The sequence below is a fragment of the Bubalus bubalis genome, chromosome 1, assembly GCF_019923935.1.
Source record: "Bubalus bubalis isolate 160015118507 breed Murrah chromosome 1, NDDB_SH_1, whole genome shotgun sequence".
Lineage (NCBI taxonomy): Eukaryota > Metazoa > Chordata > Mammalia > Artiodactyla > Bovidae > Bubalus > Bubalus bubalis.
This window is the reverse complement of record NC_059157.1, coordinates 45,700,821-45,723,791: the sequence shown is the minus strand read 5'-3', so window position 1 is coordinate 45,723,791 and position 22,971 is coordinate 45,700,821. Positions and strand designations below refer to the sequence as shown.

The following is a 22,971-nucleotide window of genomic DNA, read 5'->3' as shown; positions in this document are numbered from 1 at the left end:
TTTCCAAGCAAGAATACTGGGATGAGGTGCCATTTCCTATTCCAAGGGATCTTCCCTACCCAGGGCTCGAACTTGTGTCTTTTGGGTCTCCTACATTGGCAGGTGGATTCTTTACCACTAGCACCACCTGGGAAGCCCCAGTTAAAGTCCTGCTGCTGCCGCTGCTCACTTCAGTCGTGTCCGACTCTGTGTGACCCCATAGACGGCAGCCCACCAGGCTCCCCCGTCCCTGGGATTCTCCAGGCAAGAACACTGGAGTGGGTTGCCATTTCCTTCTCCAATGCATGAAGGTGAAAAGAGAAAGTGAAGTCGCTCAGTTGTGTCTGACTCTTAGCGACCCCATGGACTGCAGCCTACCAGGCTCCCCTGCCCAGGGGATTTTCCAGGCAAGAGTACTGGAGTGGGGTGCCATTGCCTTCTCCCAGTTAAAGTCCTACGAATATGTAAATGATTGATATGATTGGAAAGGAAAAGTTGATAGGAGGACCTGGAAAAAAAAAAAAAAGAGTGCCAGAGACAGGAAGTACATGCCAAAGCAATCTGGGGCATACCAAACAAACGCTTGGGTTACTTCACAGTTTTCCCCAGTGATGACCTCAAACCAGTCCCAATATTAGTGACTGATCAAAGATGAGAGCGTGAGAGCTGGCCAAAATCAAAAGAAAGGTTCTTATGGGAACAGCTAGCAGAGGAAGGAGCTGTTATCAGAGTCTAAATCTCTGTTTTTCTTCTTTAGTCCATTAGAGAAGAGAAAACAGGAAAGTTTGGGGCTACTTGTATTTTATACACTATTGCATTTCACCAATAGATATTTGCTAGTTATTATAAAGTAATCAGAATTTTATAATACTTTAGTTTTAATCATAAAATACATTGACCACCTAAAAAGGCATGAAAGTGAAAGTGAAAGTGAAGTTGTGTCCAACTCTTTGCAACCCCATCTTTGTGACTTTGGAGCCTATTAGGCTCCTCCGTCCATGTGATTTTCCAGGCAAGAGTGCTGGAGTGGATTGCCATTTCCTTCTCCAGGGGATCTTCCCGACCCAGGAATCGAACCCGGGTCTCCCGCATTGCAAGCAGACACTTTTACTGTCTCAGCCACCAGGAAAGCCCTAAAAAAAAAAATAAGGCATATAAAGTAAAAATGTATTTTACCCCTTATGACATGTCAACTTCTTTGTAATCATAGGATCTATTTTTTTTAATTAGCTGGAGTACTTCTTGATTAAAACCATTCACTGTGGGACTTCCTTGGAAGTCCAGTGGTTAAGAATCTGCCAGTGCAGTGGACATGGGTTGATCCCAGACATCCTGGTCTGGGATGATTACATGCTGCAAGGCAAGTAAGCCTGAGAGCCACAACTACTGAGCCCACACGCCACAGCGCCTGAAGCCCAAGCACCCTACAGCCTGTGCTCTGCAACCAGAGAAGCCACTGCAGTAGGAAGACTGCGTACTGCAAGTAGGGAGGAGTGGTCCCATGCTCACGACAACTAAGGAAAGCCCGCACACAGCAACGAAGACCCAGCTCAGCCATAAAAAAATACATAAAAAGAATCTGCCTTCCAACGCAAGGGACTAGGGTTGATACCTGCTCGGGGAACTAAGATCCCACATGCCACAACTAGAGAAAGCCTGTGTGCTGCAACAAAGACCCAGTGCAGCCAAACCAAAGAATTTTAAATAAAACAAAAACTATTCACTGTTACCAGATCTTTTCAGTGCACATCAATCTCACTTTGGACACTATCATTCAAGGGGGAGGGGGGACTCCCAAATGAAAAAAAAAAAAAAAACCATCAGAAACCTTAACTTAGAAATAAGTGAATAAAATGTATTCATGTATGAATGTTCCCAGATTTCCTCTCGGCCTGTTTCTGTACAGTCCATATTTCTAACTAACATAATATGAGACTTCTTTCCTTTGGGGGTGGGTTATTAGAATGATAGAGAAGCCAGACCAGAGTGGTGAGGGCCAGGGGAAGGACCAGCCCACGATGCTGCGGTGATCTCTAAAACAAGGAGCCAGTGGGGGCATATGGAGACAGGAGAGCTGCAGGGTTTTGGCTTGTAGGCAGTTTGTGGCAGTTCAGACTTTAACTGCCTTTCCAGCAGTTATACAGTGTGAGAGAACTGGAGAATGAAGAAAGGGGATCTGTTAAGTAGTGTTATGAGTTCTGAATTGGATCCCCTGTGATTTTTCTTTGAGAGACAACATGAAAATTGGTACTCATCTTTAAAATTACTTTGGGCAGTGTTACGTGCTACTCTGTAGAAACTGAGCTACATGGGGACCCAGAATGATTAGGGAAGAAATTTTTATGAGATATAATTATCACTACAGTAAATCAGAAATAACCCCAAATGCCTCACAATAGTGAATCGGCTCAGCAACATGATAAGAGAAAATATGGCATTAAGGATGCATGGGGGCTTTGGGAGTGAGGCCATTCAGAGTCTCACTAAGAATCTCTTAATTTCTTCCTTTATACATTGATTGAATAATTATATCTAAATTTAGAGTTACTGGGAAGATTAAATAAATGAAAATATGTATAAAATTCCTAAAAGAGTGTATGACTCATTGTACTCATGGTAGCTAATATTATAAACAGTGGTCCCCAAACTGTTTGGCACCAGGGACCAGTTTCATAGAAGAGAATTTTTCCATGGACTGGGGGAACAGGCAGGGAGGGATGGCTTTGGGGTGATTCAAACGCATTACATTTTGTTGTACTTCAGTTGCTCAGTCATGTCTGACTCTGCAACTCCATGGGCTGCAGCATGCCAGACTTCCCTGTCCTTCGCCATCTCCTGGAGCTGGCTCACACTCACCTCCATTGGTTCAGTGATGTTTTCCTACCCTTTGGTCCTCTGTCATCCCCTTCTCCTCCTGCCTTTAATCTTTCCCAGCATCAGTCTTTTCTGATGAGTTGGCTCTTCGCATCTGGTGGCCTAAGTATGGAGTTTCAGCTTCAGCATTGGTCCTTCCAATGAGTATTCAGGACTGATTTCCTTTAGGATTGGCTGGTTTGATCTCCTTGCAGTTCAAGGGACTCTCAAGAGTCTTCTCCAACACCACAGTTCAAAAGCATCAATTCTTCATCGCTCAGCCTTCTTTATGGTTCAACTCTCACATCCATACATGACTACTGGAAAAACTACAGCATTACATTTATTGTGCACTTTATTTCTAATGTGATGCCACTGCTGATCTGATCAGAGGTACCAATGGGTCTGTGGCCCAGAGATTGGGGACCCCTGTTATAAAATATCACAGTGATATTAAAAATAACAAGCACGAGGGGTAAATCATTAGATATACAATAATTAAGTTACAAAGCATAAAGTTACCATGTTTGTACATTGACAAGGACAGGAAGCACATTTTCAAAGATTGAGGTCAGCTTAATTATTTTCAGGGATGCCCAGGAGAGAACAGGCTCAGATTGAAGAACAGTGATTTAGAATGAATATAAAAGGACATTAGGGTTATAAAGCGCTGAAAAAATCTATAAAAGAAAACATTCAAACCTTTTCCTCTAGAGATTAAAAAGATAATTACATTGGTTTCTCATTTATTTCCCTGATTATAGCAGTCAAAGATAATTTATATTTGGCTTTGATAGGTGTTCTTTGCCTCGGGGGTTTCTCCTTTCTAATTGTGTTTATTTAGTCTAATAGAAAATGAATTTGCATTCCTTGAACTTCTACCAGTTGAAGGTGGGTAGATGACTGATAAGAATGCTTAACAACTGTGGGAAATCCCCTTGGAATTTAAAAGGTGCTGGGAATAATCCAAAAAGTAGATAATCCATGGAAGAATTAACTGTACATGAATTTGGTAATTGCCCAGTATCTTTCTCTTTTTTTTTTTAAATTTCTAAATTGAAGCATTGTTATTTTACAATGTTTTAGGTATCTATCATAGTGATTTATATATGTATACACATACACACACACACACACACACACACATTCTGTTTTAGATTCTTTTCCACTGTCGGTTATTATAAGATATTGGATATAGTTCCTTGTGCTATACAGTAGGTTCCTGTTTTTTTTTTTTTCAAATATATTATATATATATATATATATATATATATATATATATATATAGTAGTATATATATCTGTCCCACATCTCTTGCTTCAGCTCTTCAAGAAAAAAGAGCCATACCGTCACAGCCAGGGATCTAATGTGTGAGACAAGGGAGCAGCTAGGACCATTTTCTTATCCTAGTACCATGTATGATACCTCATTTTACAGTTACGTTATGTTAAGTCACTTCAGTCGTATCCGACTCTGTGTGACCCCATAGACAGTAGCCTACCAGGCTCCTCCATCCCTGGGATTCTCCAGGTAAGAACACTGGAGTGGGTTGCCATTTCCTTCTCCAATGCATGAAAGTGAAAAGTGAAAGGGAAGTCGCTCAGTAGTGTCCGACTCTTAGCGACCCCATAGACTGTAGCCTACCAGGCTCCTCCATCCATGGGATTTTCCAGGCAAGAGTACTGGAGTGGGGTGCCAGTTCCTTTTTAATATTAATAGCATATATAATTAGTATACGACATTCTGCTATATTATTTTATGCTATACTATCTTATATGGCCATCACTGGTGACTCAGTGGAAAAGAATACGCCTGCCAAGCAGGAGACAGGGGGTCAATCCCTGGGTCAGGAAGATCCCTTGAAGAAGGAAATGGCAACTCGCTCCAGTATTCTTGCTTGGGAAATCACATGGACAGAGGAGCCTGGTGGGTTTACAGTCCACGGGGTCTCAAAAGACTCAGACACGACTTAGTGACTAAACAGCAACAATACTATCTTATATCATATCACAATTATATTTTATTGTTACTTTTAATGCCTTTTGGGATTTCTTGACAATAGGATTGTGAAAATCCAATTTTCGGAGTAGTTGTTACAAGGATTCTTGCTGCACTTTCAAGATGTGAGGACCATTGCTAGGGCATCAGCGCCACTCATCTCACACCAAATGGCAAGGAAAGGAAAGTTCTCAGGCAGTGAGGTCAAGATGAAGGAAGAGGATTGTTATCTTTTTGCTTTTTGGTTATATTATCTTGGGCTTCACTGGTGGCTCAGCTGGTAAAGAATCTGTCTGCAATGCAGGAGGCCTGGGTTTGATCCCTGGGTTGGGAAGATCCGCTGGAGAAGGAAATGGCAACCCACTCCAATATTCTTGCTTGGAAAATCCCATGGACAGAGAAACTTGGTGGGCTGCAGTTCATGGGGTTGCAAAAGAGTCAGACACGACTAAGCATGCATACATGGCTAAATATAAAATACTTTTTGGATTGTCTATCATTTAATAGGTTTCACATTACATCTTGCCCCTTACTATCCAGATTGGTTTTAAAAGTGACTTTACTTCTAATATGAGATTGAGCTTTAAAGCCAATACTTGACTCCTACAATGAAAATCCCAAGTAATGGTAAGTTTAAAAATCAGTATCCTTGGGCTTCCCTGGTGGCTCAGTGGTAAAGAATCTACCTGCCAACGCAGACAACATGGGTTTGATCCCTGATCTGGGAAGATCCTACATGCAGTGGAGCAACTAAACCCGTGTGCCACAACTACTGAGCCTGTGTTGATCCCACACGCCACAACTTAAATGAGAAGGCTCTAGAGCCCAGGCTCTGCAACAAGAGAAGCCCTGGCAATGAGAAGCTTGCACACCACAACTAGAGAAAAGCCTGTGCAGCGAGGAAGACTCACAGCCATAAATAAAGGAAAATTTTAAAAAAACTTGTATTCTTGCCTCTCTCCTTTTTTAATTGAAAATGCATTCCTTATGCTATCAATCTGTTATGTTGTTCATAAAACACACAGACAAATAAAGCCTAAAATGGAGAGAGAAAACTGAATAAAAATAAACTGGAAATATTCCCTTCAAACTTAATTCCCATGGCTTTCATGGAGGTATAAAGATTACCATATGATCTAGTGAATTTATGGAATAAGTTTGTTGTTGGGCAAAAGAGAAAAACCAGTATCATTTATTCATTTAGAAAATATTTATTAAATGCCTGATAACATCAAGCAATGCACAACAAGGAGCATGGTAAAACCATGCCTGACCCTGTAGTTTGGCTGATTGGAGTAGAGAGATAGTTAGTGATCTTTGCAAATATCAATGACCTTTGAAATACATGCTTCTATTAGTTATGGTAAAAGAAAAGAATTAACTTTGAAAAAAGATCTTTTCAAAGTTAGTTATGGTAAAAGAAAAGAATTAACTTTGAAAAAAGATCTTTTCAAAAGTTTGAAGACCTTGAATTTTATCCAAGGTGATATTTAAAATGTTTAACAACTGACAATGCTACCAACCAATCAAAGTAGACAGAGGCTGGTCAGCCATACCAATGAATTCTGCCTGAACATTAGCCCTGGTTTTATTAATTTATGGATTTCCATCCATAGTAAGTAGAATGAAAATGCAAATATAGTCATTTTAAATATGTCCCTTTTTATTTTATCTATTTGCTTTTTTTATAAGTCTCTTTTTTAAGTTGTTGGTAACAAAGTTGGTTTAAAAACACAAATACAATATGAGAAAAAACTTAGCTAGATTTTAAATTTCGGGTATTTCTCATTTTGCCATTTTTAGTGAATTTATTTTATAAAATTTTATTATTATTTTGAATAGATATTACCTTCACATGATTAAAAACATTCACATGATTAAAAATTCAAAAGACACAAAAGGCTCTCCAGGTAAGAATCTCTTCCACCCTTTAGACAGTTTTCCTGTCCGAAGGAAATCAATATTGCCCCTTTTCTTGTAAAAGTAAAGTGAAGTTGATCAGTCATGTCCAACTCTTTGCGACCCCATGACTGTAACTTGCCAGGCTCCTCTGTCCATGGGGTTTTCCAGGCAAGAATACTGGAATGGGTTGCCATTTCTTTCTCCAGGGGATATGTAAAGTCTTCCAGAAACATTGTGTACATGACTTTTTTTTTCCTTCTTTAGGTTAGTAAATATCTTTAGACTGGAGCTTGTAGACCAGCACAGAAAAGAAGTGGTGACTAAATCAGACAAACAAGAACAGTAAGAAACAGAGCTTTATGATGGATTGAATGTTTATGTCACCCCTAATTCCTAAATAGAAAGCCTAATCCTGTGGTAATGACCCAGGGAGGTGGGGTGGGGCCTTTGAGAGGATTAGGTCATGAGGGAGAGCATTCCTATATGGGATTGCGAGCATCCATGCTCAGTCGCTCAGTTGTGTCTGATTCAGGCTTCTCTGTTGATGGGATTTCCCAGGCATTTCCCTTTTGTGGAGGAGGATGAGGAGCTGGTTTCATGCTTCCAACAGATCTGTTTTCCTTCCTTTTTTTAGACTCTCAAATTCTGCTTTCAAAGGGCAGGCAAAATGGAGACTGAAATAGTTGATTCAACAACAACCTCAAGGCCTGTAAAATACCGTCTTTGCTACTAACCAGGGAATATCATATATCACAGGTAGACACTTTTTATTCTTTAGAGAAGAAGAAAAAGAATACGATTTTCCCCTCCCTCCTAATTAACTGCCCCCTGGGCTACTAGGACCCTCAAATAACAGTGACAGATAATCTCAGAATTTCTAGATTACAATAGAAGAGGGGATTTCCCTGGTGGTCCAGTGGTTAAGACTCTATGTTTCTGCTGCAGAAAGCAAGGGTTCAATCCCTGGTTGGGCAATTAAGGTCCCGCAGGCCAATGGAGTGGTCAAAACAAGCAAACAAAGAAAAAGAAAATAGAAGAAAGCCTACAAAATAAATTTTTAAAACCTATAGAATTTTTCAGAAGACTGAAAAACCAGGATTCAGGGCTTTCATGGTGGTCCAGGGGATAAGAATCTGCCTGCCAATGCAGGACATACAGGTTCCATTCCTGGTTGGAGAAGATTCCACATGCCTCGGGGCAGCTAAGCCAGTGATCCGCAGCTATTGATCCCATACGGCCTAGAGTCCACGTACTGCAGCTAGAGAGTAGCCCCTGCTCGCTACAACTAGAGAAAGCCCTCGTGCACCAACGAAGACTCAGTGCAGCCAAGAAAAAATAAAGAATAACAAAAAAAGAGAAAAATCAGGATTCACACATTTTCTGAACCCTTCTCTTGTGTCTAACAAAGTCCTATCAAGCATCTAATTCCCCTCCTAAGTCTCGGGCACCAGCAATTTTCTGGCACCCACTGGTCTCACTCTTCCCAACTTCTCCTCCACTTGCAGCCCGTGCTCCACCTGGCCTTTCTAGGATTCACTATTGCCCGCCAGGTGATTCTGTTCATTTTCTCTTTCCAGGTAGATTGCAGCTACTTTCCCTTATATGATCCACAGGTTCCAGGGGAAGTTCTCAACAAAACACCTGCTGACTGAACAATAACAAGAGATTCAGATGTCATAGAATTTTAGGGCTAAAAGGAATCTTAGGATCTTTTTGTTCACTTTTTCTGTTTTAGAGAGGATAAGCAGAGGCCCAAAGGGTTACCTTTATAGATTTTAAAGAAAAATCATTGGTTCCAGACTGTATGTTCAGCTGAACAATATACTTGGTTCCTCACTAAAAAGCCATGTGGTGCAAGCATGCTTAGTCATGTCCAAATCTTGGAGACTCCATGGACTGTAGCCCGCCAGGCTCCTCTGTCCATGGGATTTCCCTGGCAAGAATACTGGACTGGGTTGCTATTTCCCACTCTAGGGGAATCTTCCTGACCCAGGGATCAAACCCATGTCTCTTGCATGTCCTGCATTGACAGGCAGATTCCTTATCACTAACACCTAGGAAACCCTGCTAGAACCATGGTCTTTCTATTCTGACCCCCAACCTTGATCTTCCCTATTCTGACCTCAAGCCCTACATTCTCAATGAATTGCTGCCCATGGTTTGACCTGACAGTGGGAAAAAAAAACAAAAAACAAAAACCAATTAGGTCCCAGGATGACAACCTCCTTTCAAAAGGAGGTTGGGAGGACCATTGTGGTGTCCAATGACAACAGAAGGCATCAGAAAGAAAGGGGCACTGACTTGAAGGGGTGTGGAGAGTCAGCAAGAAAGTGGCAGGGGGACTTCCCTGGTGGTCTAGTGGCTAAGACTCCAAACTCCCTATGTAAGGGCCCGAGTTCCATCTCTGGTCAGGGAACTAGATTCCACTTGCTGCAACTCAAAAGATTCTACACGCCACATCTAGAGATCCTGCATGCCGTAATGAAGACCCAGTGGAGTCAAACAAATAAATAAAATAAATATTTAAATAAATAAATAATAAATAAAGTCAGTCATTGATAATAAAATCAAATAAAGAGGGTAGGAGATAGGGTCTTTAGAGGGCCAATGACCAAGTCTAAGCAGAGTCCAAGCAAATCCAGTTCTTCACCAAAAGGCGATTAGAGTCAGGTAGGAACTGATAGGCATGAGGGGCAGAAAGAGAAGCACTAGACAAACTCAGATCTGGTTCTGACTCTATCCTTGACAAGAAGTATAATTTGGAACAAATTATTTAACTTTCAGGCCCTCAGGCAGACTCAGAATCTTATAGTCTCTGGTTGGGAGCAAGTCTTCATTCTAAGGATTTGCAATCAGATTTTTGATCTTAAAAACTTGGAAGAGGGTTGGAAGGATAAATTGGGAGTTTGGGATTAACATATACAAACTGCTATATATAAAATAAATAACCAACAAGGATCTACTTATAGTACATACACTACTCAATATTGTGTAATCACCTGTAAGAGAAAGAATCTGAAAAAGAATAGATATGTATAACTGAATCCCTTTGCTGTACACTTGAAACTAACACAGCATTGTAAATCAGCCATACTTCAATTAAAATAAAATAAGAGCCTGGAAACAGTATCACTTCAAGTGGAAAACATAAGAGAGAATCGTCTTTCCTTGCAGAAGGCTGCAGTTTGTTTACATCACAGTTTACTCAGAGCCTGCTGTTAAGTCAAAATCCCATGGTTGTTATTTTAGTCTGTTGACACTGTGGTTGCATATTCCACCATGTGACATCATTACTATGGAGGCATAAGACATTTTGGGGCTCCTAAATTTTGACCAATGGATGGTGGTTAGGTGCTTTTTCTCAGAACACCCTTTTAACTACTTGTTTACTATACTACATGTGTAAACCATAGTAAAAAAAAACTTGATCACTTTCAATTAAAACACTAGATGTTAAAAAAAAACCCTAGACAGCAAAGAAATACATGCTTATAAAACATTCCTCCTCTCAAAGTTTTCACAAGGCCCGAATTATCTTGTAATCTGATGATGCTATAATTTTGGCATCTACATTTGAATTCAATCTCTCTGCTTAAAGCCTCTTGTGAAGTTAAACTCCTATGAGGTTTATTTTAGACTGAAACCGTTTCATATTTTTCATTTTACTACAGAATAGAAAAAAGGCAAAATCAAAACAAAAGCCAGGGACTTCCCTAGTGGTACAGTGTTTAAGATTCCACGCTTGCAATGCAGTGTGCCTGGGTTCTATCCCTGGCCAGCAAACTAAAATCCCATATGCTGTGCAGTGTGGCCAAAACAAAAAAAGAGGACCTCAAAATTACACTGATCATTGGCAAATGTCCTGTTGTAGAAGTGTAGAAAAGCCCCTGAAGTTATCGTATGGACACGGTCTGCCCAGCTGTAAACTTCAGATCAGATCAGATCAGATCAGTCACGCAGTCGTGTGCGACTCTTTGCGACCCCATGAATCGCAGCACGCCAGGCCTCCCTGTCCATCACCAACTCCCGGAGTTCACTGAGACTCACATCCATCAAGTCAGTGATGCCATCCAGCCATCTCATCCTCTGTCGTCCCCTTCTCCTCTTGCCCCCAATTCCTCCCAGCATCAGAGTCTTTTCCAATGAGTCAACTCTTCGCATGAGGTGGCCAAAGTACTGGAGTTTCAGCTTTAGCATCATTCCTTCCAAAGAAATCCCAGGGCTGATCTCCTTCAGAATGGACTGGTTGCATCTCCTTGCAGTCCTAGGGACTCTCAGGGGTCTTCTCCAACACCACAGTTCAAAAGCTTCAATTCTTCGGTGCTCAGCCTTCTTCACAGTCCAACTCTCACATCCATACATGACCACAGGAAAAACCATAGCCTTGACTAGACGGACCTTTGTTGGCAAAGTAATGTCTCTGCTTTTGAATATGCGATCTAGGTTGGTCATAACTTTCCTTCCAAGGAGTAAGCGTCTTTTAATTTCATGGCTGCAGTCACCATCTGCAGTGATTTTGGAGCCCCAAAAAATAAAGTCTGACACTATTTCCACTGTTTCCCCATCTATTTCCCATGAAGTGATGGGACCGGATGCCATGATCTTCATTTTCTGAATGTTGAGCTTAGGTATCTATTTTTAACCCTTTTCACAGTGTCAGAATGTTAGACCTGGAAGGGGCCTTTGAGGTCATCTGATCCAAGCCACTCAATTTCCAAAGGCAGGTAGTAAAGATCAGAGGCATAAGAGACTTGCTGAAGTCAAGCAGGAGATTATTTAGTATAGCTGATCTGGAACCTGTGTTTTTCAATTCTCAGCATTACTGTTCTTTGCTCGCTTTTACTTATATTTGTTTTTTAAATTGTTAAATATCATTGCACTGTATACGGTAAAAAACAAAAACTCTCTCTTCCAACAGACTTCCCTCCCATTCTTCCATGTCGTCCAGCTTTTTACGGGAAACCACTATTGACAGTTGGGCTTCTCTGGTGGCTCAACCGGTAAAGAACCCACTTGCCAATGCAGGAGACATAAAGAGACATGGGTTTAATCCCTGGGATGGGAAGATTCCCTGGAGGAGGGCATGGCAACCCACTTTAATATTCTTGCCTGGAAAATTCCATGGACAGAGGAGCCTGGAGGGCTACAGTCTGTGGTTGCAAAGAGTCAGACAAGACTGAGCACATGTGCACACATTATTAACAGTTTGCTGTATACATATGCAAATTTCATGTGTGTGTCTAAGTACTGATACATTCATTCACATACATATGAGTATATACACGGGCCAAGATTTTTTTAATTTGTATTTTATTTAATTTTTATTGAATTATAATTGACATATAATATAATGTTAGTTTCAGGTGTACAACATAGTGATTTGACAGTTTTTTAATTTTAATTATTTTTTTATTGAAGGATTTTGCTTGACAGAATTTTGTTGTTTTCTGTCAAACCTCAACATGAATCAGCCATAGGTATGCATATATCCCCTCCCTTTTGAACCTCCCTCCCCTCTCCCTCCGCACCCCACCCCTCTAGGTTGATACAGTGCCCCTGTGTGAGTTTCCTGAGCCATGCAGCAAATTCCCATTGCCTATCTATTTTACATATGGCAGGCTAAGATTTTTGAAAATACTTTTACTCCAAACTAGAACCTAACTAAACCAAAATAAAAATGGACGGGGGCGGGGGGGGGGTGGTGATAAAATGGCAGTTCTGAACAACAAAATAAATATCATTTCTAATAGAAATTGTTATTTCTTTTATCATTGCTCATCTACAAATTATCGTGAAATTTTTAAACATTTTTATTTATTTGACTGCACTGGGTCGTAGTTGTGCCATGTGGGTTCTTTAGCTGCAGCATGCAAACTCTTGTGGCATGTGGGATCTAGTTTCCTGAACACATGGAACCCAGGGCCCCTGCATTGGGGGCACAGACTCTGAGCCACTGGGCCACCAGGGAATTTCCTAGAAATTCTCATAAAATTTGACAAAAGCTATTCAGGCTTCCCAGGTGGAGCCAGTGTTAAAGAACTCACCTGCTGGGACTTCCCTGGTGGTCCAAGGGCTAAGACTCCATGCTCCCAATGCAGGGGGCCTGGGTTTGATTTCTGGTCGGGGAACTAGATCCAACATGCTGCAACTAAGGGTTCACATGCTTCAACAAAAATTGCAACCAAATAAACTAAAAAAAGAAAACTCACTTGCTAATGCAGGTGATATAAAGGACACTGGCTTCGATTCGTGGGTCATGAAGATCCCTTGGAGGAGGTCATGGCAACCTACTCCAGTATTCTTGCCCAGAGAATCCCACAGACAGAGGAGCCTGGCTGGCTATAGTCTGTGGGGTCTCCAAGAGTCGGACACAACTCAGTGACTAACACACGTGAAGGGTTCTCAGTGCTATGCATGGGAGGTAGGGTCGAATTTATCCCTTGGAGCAGTCTGTTATCAGTTTTGCTTCATAGGATTAGTTTGGTATTTTAGAAAGATCGTTCTGGGACCAGAACAGAGGATGGATTAGAGAAAGTGAAACCAGCTGAGGGGTTAATGCAATGCGCCAGGTGAAGGGGGCTGTGTGTGAACTGAGAACATGGAGCTGGAAGTGCACAAGTCAAAGGAGAAGAGGGGTCTGGATGAAGAGACCTAGGAGGAAGACTCACAGAACCTGAAAACCACTGGATATGGAGGTGAAGGGGAGCTAGTAGATACTCCACCTTCTCATCTCCTAAATCTTTTTAAAAATATTTATCAGTTTATTTGGCTGTCCTGGGTCTTAGTTGCAGTACACAAGGTCTTCAGTTGCAGTATGTGGGACTGAACTCCCTGGCCAGTGATAGAACCTGGGCCCCAGCCCTGCGAGCAGAGAGTCTTAGCCACTGGACCATCAGGGTAGTCCCTAAGATCTTTCTTTCTAAGCAGGAACTCTATCTCCTGCCAACTCTGGCCATATAACTGGGGCTCAATTAAAGTTTTCTTTCTTTTTGTTCTAAATTTATGTCAGTTTTTTCAATTAAAAAATTTGAAGAAATCCTTCATTTTGTTATTTTTTATTCACTACACAGTCCTAAGCAATTCCTGTTCATGTTTTGATTACCAAAATTTTAATGCTTTTTTTTCTTCCTTTAAAGCATGATTTCAACTAATAAAATAGTTCTTATTACTCACCTGGTCATTCAAAAGCTGATGGTTTAGGGGTGTCCAGGTACTCATCTTTGTCTGCATTTTGGGACCATTTGTATTTTTTGGAGGTGCAAATGCCATGATGAAATAACTGGATATTCTTCTGAAAGAAAAACTACACCTGCAGAAGAAATGAATCATACAATCTTCAGAATACTAAAAATACTAATACCATATAATCTTTTTTAGTACACTGGGACAGGGACTAGGGGTAGAGTAACATTTACTGGGAGTATTTTATATGTCAGGCACTTAACAGGTTTGTTCAGTTAAACCCATAACAATATGGTAAGGTGGTGGGTTTTAGCTTATTTTACAGATGAAGAAAATGAGGCTCACTTTGCTTTGCCCAGAGTTATACAGACAGTAGGTGGTGAAACAGAGAATCAGACCCAGGTCTGTTTAACTCTGTTTGATTTTCATTGGACCAAGCGGGAAAAATCAGAATCACTCTTAGCTAAGAACATACCATATTGGTCAGAAAGAAGTATTTATAAAATCACTGTGCAATCTGATCTACTCCATTTTGTCCCTTGTGACCTCCTTCTTCCTCTGTTAACTTTCTGACATCTAGCTAACAAGGGCTCTAGCTTGCTACCATGTTTAAGAAGTAGAATAGTACAATGGACAAGGCCAAGAATTTATATATGGACAGATTTGGGTTTATTGAGAAAAATACACTGGGGAAAATATACAGTACACCCAGTACTGTATATGTCTGCCTTCATTTTTGTGGCCTCACGGCATGTGGGATCTCAGTTCTCCCACCGGAGATGAACTCACATCCCTTGTATTGGAAATGTTGAGTCTTAACCATGACTGCTGTTGTTCAGTCACTAAGTTGTGCCCAGCTCTTTGCAACTCCATGGACTGAAGTACACCAGGCTTCCCTGTCCTTCACTATCTCCAAGTTTGCTCAGACTCATGTCCATTGAGTTCGTGATGCCATCCAACCATCTCATCCTCTTTTGCCTCCCTTCTCCTCCTGCCTTCAATCTTTGCCAGCATCGGGGTCTTTTCCAAGGAGTCGGCTCTTTGCATCAGGTGGCCAAAGTTCTGGAGCTTCAGCTGCAGCATCAGTCCTCCCAATGAATATTCAGGGTTGATTTCCTTTAGGATGGACTCATTTGATCTCCTTGCTGTCCAAGGGAGTCTCAAAGGTCTTCTCCAGTACCACAATTAAAAGGCATCGATTCTTCAATGCTCAACCTTCTTTATGATCCAATTCTAACCATTGGACAGCCAGGGAAGTCCCTATGTATGTCTTCATTGGATTAAAGCACTCTAATTTCCACGAGGGATTACTTTTCCCTCAGTGTTTAGGGTCTGCTGGGTTGGTTAATCGAGGCGGCCTCCCCTTGCCCAGTCATAAGACTAAGCTAGGCCAGGTAACTGATGCTGGCTTATCCTTGCTTTACAGCCAAGGTGATCATTCAAAGTACCATAGATGCTCTGAGTAGACTGTTAAGCTGTTCTTAGACTCTTCTTGGAGGGGCTTCCTTGGTGGTGCTAGTGGTAAAGAATCTGCCTGCCAATTCTGGAGACAGAAGAGATGCAGGTTTGATCCCTGGGCCAGGAAGATCCCCTGGAGGAGGCCATGGCAGCCCACTCCAGTATTCTTGCCTGGAGAATCCCTGGGGCAGAGGACCCTGGTGGGCTATGGTCCACAGGGTCACAAAGAATCAGACACGACTGAAGCAACTTAGCATGCATGCATGTCCTTTCTTATCCATTTTGTGAGCCACCTGATAGCCTTCAATAAATTTCACCTACATTAGCTAGAAGACCCTTCTTGTAGGGGCATCCCTGGTGGCTCAGATGGTAAGGAATCTGCCTGCAGTGGGGGAGACCTGGATTCGATCCCTGGGTTGGGAAGAGTCCTTGGAGGAGGGCATGGCAACCCACTCCAGCATTCTTGGCTGGAGAATCCCCATGGACGGAGGAGCCTGGTGGGCAACAAAGAGTTGGAAACAACTGAGCGACTAAGCACACAGCACACACACATTAGCTAGAATCTATTTCTGTTGTTTGCAACCAAAACTTTTTACATTACACAGTTTGGATCCTGGCTCTAAAACTTACTAGCTTTGAAACTTTTTGCAAGTAGTCACTCAGTCATGTCCGACTAACTCCATGGACTGCAGCATGCCAGGCTTCCCTGTCCTTTCCCATCTCCCGGAGGTTACTCAAACTCATGTCCATTGAGTCAGTTATGCCATCCAACCATCTCGTCCTCTGGCATCCCCTTCTCCTCCTGCCTTCAATCTTTCCCAGCATCAGGGTCTTTTCTAATGCGTGGGCTCTTCGCATCAAGTGGCCAAAGAATTGGAGCTTCAGCCTCAGCATCAGTCCTTCCAATGAATATTCAGAACTGATCTCCTTTAGGATTGACTTGGGCAGGTACACACTGCTATACTTAAAATGGATAACCAACAGGGACCCATGATATAGCACAAGGAACTGTGCTCAATGGCAGCCTGGCTGGGGGAGAATGGATACATGTATATGTATGGGTGAGACCCTTCATTGTTCATGTGAAACTACCACAACACTGTTAATTGGTTATACTCCAACACAAAATAAAAAGTTAAAAAAAAAAAAATAGCATCACCACAGACTTTCTTAGAACTTCCTGTTATTTCCAGAGTTCTTCAAAGCCTGTCCTTGAAGGGGGCACAACAAAATATTTTAAGGTAAAAAATATTTAAAGCAGATGGATGGCATTTTCAGTATATAGCTTCAGTGTTTCTGTTTGTTTGTGCCTTCTTCCTCTCTGAAGGTATGTTTCAGATCCAAAGCAGTGGTGCTGAGTTGGAGCCTGCACAGGATTTGCCTGCCTGACCCAGGGCTCCAAAAATTATAGCAACAAATATAAGACAATTTAAAAAAAGATTTATTTTTATTTATTTATCTGGCTGAGCCAGGTCTTTGTTAGGGCATGTGGGATGTAGTTCCCTGACCAGGGATAGAACCCAGGTCCCCTGGACCACCAGGGAATTCACCCAGGACAATATTTTGATCCACATGCCACAACTAAGACCTGGAACAGCCAAATAAATAAAAACAATTTTTTTTAATTAACCGTTAGTTTTGGACTTACAGAGGATTCCCCCAAATGCTAGATCTGAAATTTTGTGACTCTCACTTGACATGTAATATTCCCTCTCAGGTTTAAATTAGAGCTGAAGAGAAAGCCAATAGTTTTAAAACCTCAGGGTTTTAAACCATAGATAATGTCTTCCTGCAGTTGCCTGCTGATACCACTCCACTGGAATAAGGGGAAATAAAGGAGGTTCAGATGAGCCCTCACATTCTTAGCTCCTAACAGCTAAGTTGCAAAGATGTAAGAAATGATTTCATTACAGTATTATTAATTGGCTGCTATAAAAATACACATGAGCAGGCAAATATATAAAGCATGGTCACTGAGTCTAGATCTGCTCAGTTAAAAATCACATATTTCCTTCTTTATTGCTATTTATTCATGTTTGATGTTTCTTCTATTTAAATTGATTGAAGTTGTGTGTACACAACAATTTTTATTTATCTGTTTAGGCTAAGCCACTCGGCTTGCAAAATCTTAGTCCCCAACCAGGGATTGACCCTGGCCCTCGGCAATGAACATACAGAGTCCTAACCTCTGGACTGCCAGGGAATTCCTTAAACCAATTGTTTTCCATCTTTTATTTTATTTTTTTCAGGCCTATAAAACTCTTTGAGGATATGATGAAAACTATGAATCTTCTCCCTAGAAAAATTCATATTAACATTGCTGCTGCTGCTGCTAAGTCACTTCAGTCGTGTCCAACTCTGTGTGATCCTACAGACGGCAGCCACCAGGCTCCCCCGTCCCTGGGATTCTCCAGGCAAGAACACTGGAGTGGGTTGCCATTTCCTTCTCCAATGCATGAAAGTGAAAAGTGAAAGGGAAGTCACTCAGTCGTGTGCGACTCTTAGTGGCCCCATGGACTGAAGCCTACCAAGCTCCTCCATCCATGGGATTTTCCAGGCAAAGTACTGGAGTGAGGTGCCATTGCCTTCTCCACATATTAACATTACATTTTGCTTATACCAGGTTAAAAACTTCTGTTGTAAGCTCAGAAACTCTCTTTTCCCAGTTTGAGTAGAAAACAATCTGACTGATTCTAAGCACGATTTCTGATTAAGACAAAGTAGTTTTTCCAGGTCCTCCCTAAGGTTTTGCTTTTTTTTTTTTTTTCCTTCCTGGTTCTTCAGAGCTAGAAATCATTTGAATTAGGCTTTTTTTTCAAATCAATTTGAATAAAGTTTGGTTTTCAGGAGATGGGCCTGGCTGAGCAAAAGAGCCCTCTTGGTAATAGTCTTCCTGAAGCAGGCAAATGGAGGTATCCTGCCCTGGTTTTTGTCATTATCCTTTTACAGTTTTTTCCTCCATCCATTCTAGAAGATGGGTAGTGTGCATATCTGCTTGCCCACGCTGGTTCACAGTATAGACCACTCAGATGCTTTCATACAACATACCAAAAAATTACAAGACAAAGCAAGTTGCCTTCCCTCCTTCTACATACAAACCTGGCTGTTGTTTTTTCATGACCTCTTTCCCCCTTAATGGCTGTCCTTGCATGTTCCCCTTTAATTTTTCTTTGGATGAAGGGGAAGAAAAAGGGCTTCTGGCCCTTACCCCCAGTGTGTGCTTCTAGTGTCATGCTTAAAGGCAAGGCTAGGTCCTCTGGTCAAGTTCCAGTGGTAACACACCTCCAATCCCATCTTCAAAGCCATTCTTCACACTGTCACCATTGCACAACTTCACTAAAGACTTATTAGGTCTGTATTACAGGTATAAAGACAAGTCTTGCCTATAATGGAGATTACAGTCTACTACAAGAGGGTTTTTTTAACAAAAAAAATGTATATATTTAAGGTGATGTTTTAGTATATGTACACATTGTGGGATGCTTACCACAATCAAACTATGTAACATATCCATCACCTCCCATAGTTACTGTGTGTGTGTGCATGTGTGCGTGTGTGTGCATGTGTGTGCTTCTGTGTGTGTGATTACCCTTGAGATCTACTCTTCTAGCAAATTTCAAGTATATAATATATTATTATTAACTATAGTCACCATGATCCCTGGGCAGGAAGATCCCCTGAAGAAGTTAATGGCAACCCACTCCAGTGTTCTTGCCTGGAGAATCCCATGGACAGAGGAACCTGGTGGGCTACAGTCCATGGGGTTGCAAGAGTGGGACACAACTTAGCGACTAAACTACCACCACCATCACCACATAGTCACCATGCTGTACATAAGGTCTCTAGAACTTATTCCTTTTATAACTGAAGGTTTGTACCCTTTGATCAATATCTCCACACTTCCCTCCTCCCCAACTTTGGCTAACCACTACTCTATTCAGGGAAGTATTTTTTTAAAGGTCTGTTTGTCATTTGTCAGCTCAAAAACCTTCAGAGACTCAGTAATGGCTACAGAATCCTTAGCATGCTGATCTAGGTGCACCATGAATTTACCTTTTTGGTTCATCCTCCTTCCTCTCCCTTCATGCACTATCTGTACAGACACACTGAACTTCAGATCAGAGAATGTGGTACAAAACTGGTGCTTCTCTGCTAATGTGGTTTTCTGAATGTGCTCACCTGAATCCTAAACTCAGTAGTACACAGTAGGTGCTCAATAAAACCTTGTCTCAATCAGCGGAATGAATGAACACAATAGTGGAGGTGAGGTGGTTTAAGGATTAAAGCTAGTGGCAAAGAAGGTACAACTCAACATTAGGAACCGAACATTGGGGTTAGACTCAGGATAATCGGGTTTTTATTTGGCGTTTACAGAGCAGAACACGGTTGAGTTTCTCCACTAACACACAGCTCACCCATTGTACGCTGCAGTATCATCAGAGAAGGAAATAGAGATTACCAGGAAATGATCAGGAACTAGGGTACTGCTAAGTCATTTCACCCACCAGGCTCCCCCATCCCTGGGATTCTCCAGGCAAGAACACTGGAGTGGGTTGCCATTTCCTTCTCCAATGCATGAAAGTGAAAAGTGAAAGGGAAGTTGCTCAGTCGTGTCCGACCCTCAGCGACCCCATGGACTGCAGCCTTCCAGGCTCCTCCATCCATGGGATTTTCCAGGCAAGAGTACTGGAGTGGGGTGCCGTTGCCTTAGATTTAAATATGAATTCATCTTATATTCAACTAGGTGGAAACAAAGAGAAACTATAAGACAATGCAAAGACCTAGTGCTTTGATAAGCACAGAAGTAATTATTTGTTGGTTGTTAATTTCATATATATGATGCACCTGGTCATTTAACTGCTAATACAGAGCAAAATGTAATTCCCGGGGTCACTGCCAAGCCTCGTGAGAAGCCCAGGAGGACCTGAGAGAAGAGCTCTCAAAAGAGTCTCCATCTTTTTCATGCAGCGATCACTGCTCTCACCTCTTTAGGGCTTTCTCTTCAAGTCTTTCTTTCTCCTCAAGCGTCTAGCGCTGGTGTTGCCATAGCTCCTGTTTCTGTGACTCTGTCTAGCCCCCACCCCTTCCAGTAGGCCAATCACTACCTATAAATCTTTTCGCTGGCATCCGGGGTCTCTTAGGCAACAATGTGTGGTCTCTTGATTGGCTGGGAGATCCTGGAGGGCTGGCTCCAAATTTGGGCACGGGGACAAAATGGAAAAGTGGGAGGGCCCAGAGGGTGGGAAAGGCTGCCATCTCTCAATAGAGTGCCAGGACGAATACGCAGCCAATCCTGAAACAAACAGCATTAAATGCCCCCATTCAAGCTGTAAGTATGTTCCAAATCAGGCCAACCTACTGAGCATGCCCAGTTATACCGTTCTGGTCACTCCGGGGTTCTGAAACGTAAACTCCGTTTCTCCGGGTTTTTAGAGTGGCCAACAGGTAAAAGAAGGTTGCAGGAAAAACAATTCTGGAGAGGTTCAGTGAAAGAATAGCACCTGCACACAGGAAGTGAAAGAACGTGGGAAAATTGCCCAACACACAAACTCAGCAATGCTTCCACATGAATTGTAATTTATTGGGTTAAGGAATTCAGGCCGACTAACAGATACACCAGGGAACCAGCAGATGGCATGCCTGAATAAGGATAACTCCAAATTTGGGGAATTTTTCAATCTGGTCTAATTTCATTAATGAAATTTATGAAGCATCTACCATGTAATGAGAGGCAGAGTGAGAATGCAAGAATAAAAAAAAAGAAATCTAATGAGGAGGATTTGAAAGTACAATGTAGAAATAACTACTGGTATAGAACTATAAACTAATGCTGGAGAAAAACAACATTTCAGAAGGGACATCTGGGAAGTGTAAAACAGTTCTTATGGGCAGCAGCTAACCAAATTCAAAAAAGAAGACTTTTCTCATTATCTCACGTTCTCTAAAATACATAAAAATGTACTCTCTTCCAAGGTAAATAAATGTAAACCCTATGTTTATATTGTTTCATTGTTTTGAAATAGGCAGCATTCGTATATCTCCCGTTTAAAAAGAAAATGAAAAGTAAGCTCATAGAGGTTGCTGCTTTCTTTAGAGTTGACAAAGGATCAGTAAGTGGCCAAATTGAAACTTATGTTGTCTGAATTCCATCCCAGTGGTTTTAAGTATGGTTGTATGTTTTATGATCAGGTTGTACGTAAAATGAATAAACAAAGACTTTTGCAGGGGTGGAGGCCTGGGGGAGGTAAGTAGATGCAATACTAAATTACCATGTATTACCTGTTAACATGGATGGTTTCAAAATGGGTTCATCCAGAAAGAGACCAGTTTTAACAACTCCCTGGGAGAGTGTTGGGTCTCGGTGAAGTTCCTGAGCTACCAGGGAAGCCCTAAAGACTTTCTATTGGTGGTTATAACATTGAATGAAAGAAAGATGGGATTAAAGAGAGCCCGACACTTTATCCCTGTTAGATCTGAATATTTTTATCCCTGAAAATAAGGTCCCTTTCATTGATCCTCTCAACTAGCATCCTCTGGACCTCTCCTTGTTCAGCCCTTCATCAGTGTGACTGCTGATCCCCCAGTGAACACCACCATTCACATTGTGTTCACGGTGAGCACATTGGCTCAATGTCCTTGAAAATTTAACATTACTTTCATTTAAAATTTTTTTTTAAAATTCCTTTTTAAAATATTTATTTGGCTGCACTGGATCTTAGTTGCAGCACACAAGATCTTGGATCTTTAGTTGCAGTTTGTGGAATCTAGTTCCCAGTTGTTCTTCAGTCGCTAAGTCGTGTGTGACTCTGAAACCCCATCAACTGCAGCACTCCAGGCTTCCCTGTCTTTCACTAGTTCCCAGACCAGGGATTAAACCTAGGTCCTCTGCATTGGGAGGGTGGAATCTTAGTTACTGGACCACCAGGGAAGCCCCTCAACATTATTTTTAAAGGAAACATTTCAACCATAAAGAAAAGTTTACAGACTTGCCTAAGAAACACCCTTTTCTCCCTGCAGAGATTTTTAAAAATGTTAACATTTTGCTTCATGTGTGTGATTAAGAGTTGAAGCCTCTTTTACATGCTGCCCAGATCTCATTTCCCACCCTGCCTGCCTAGAGGCATCCACTGTCATAAAATTTAGTGTGCTGCCTACTTGTCCACTTTTTATGCTTATTATATATACATGTTTGGCCTTGTAAACAGTGTGACTGTTTTAAAGAGCTATCATAATTTACATACTTTGTAGTTCGCTTCTTTCACTCAGTGGTCTATTTCTGAGATGTGATCATGTTGATACATTCAACGATAATTTCTACATCATTCCCACCTCCCACTAGGAGCCATGATATATGTTCTATGCCTGACAGTTTTCACAAGACCATGTGTAAATTGCATAAAAATGTGAGAGCAGCACATCTCTAGAGGATCTGAAGGTACAAGGGATCTAGAAGTACCCGAAGCAGGTCCACACTGATTTTCATAAATGCTCTTAGCTGCTTCACTCACCCTCAGTAGAGGCAGTGTTGGCTCCACAAGACACAATGACTTGATAAGAATCAGCCTAAGGATCAACGTTACTTTAAAAAAAAAAAAAGTA

General features: G+C 41.5%; 1 protein-coding gene and 1 pseudogene across 1 annotated transcript in view; one reads left to right on the top strand and one right to left on the bottom strand.

Moving 5' to 3' along the window:
* LOC123330659 overlaps positions 1-14,033 on the bottom strand; it is a 29,265-nt pseudogene extending 15,232 nt beyond the window's left edge.
* Positions 1-22,971, top strand: part of LOC123465559 (liprin-alpha-1-like) — a gene marked incomplete in the record, with an annotated part of 992,590 nt that overhangs the window by 104,247 nt on the left and 865,372 nt on the right.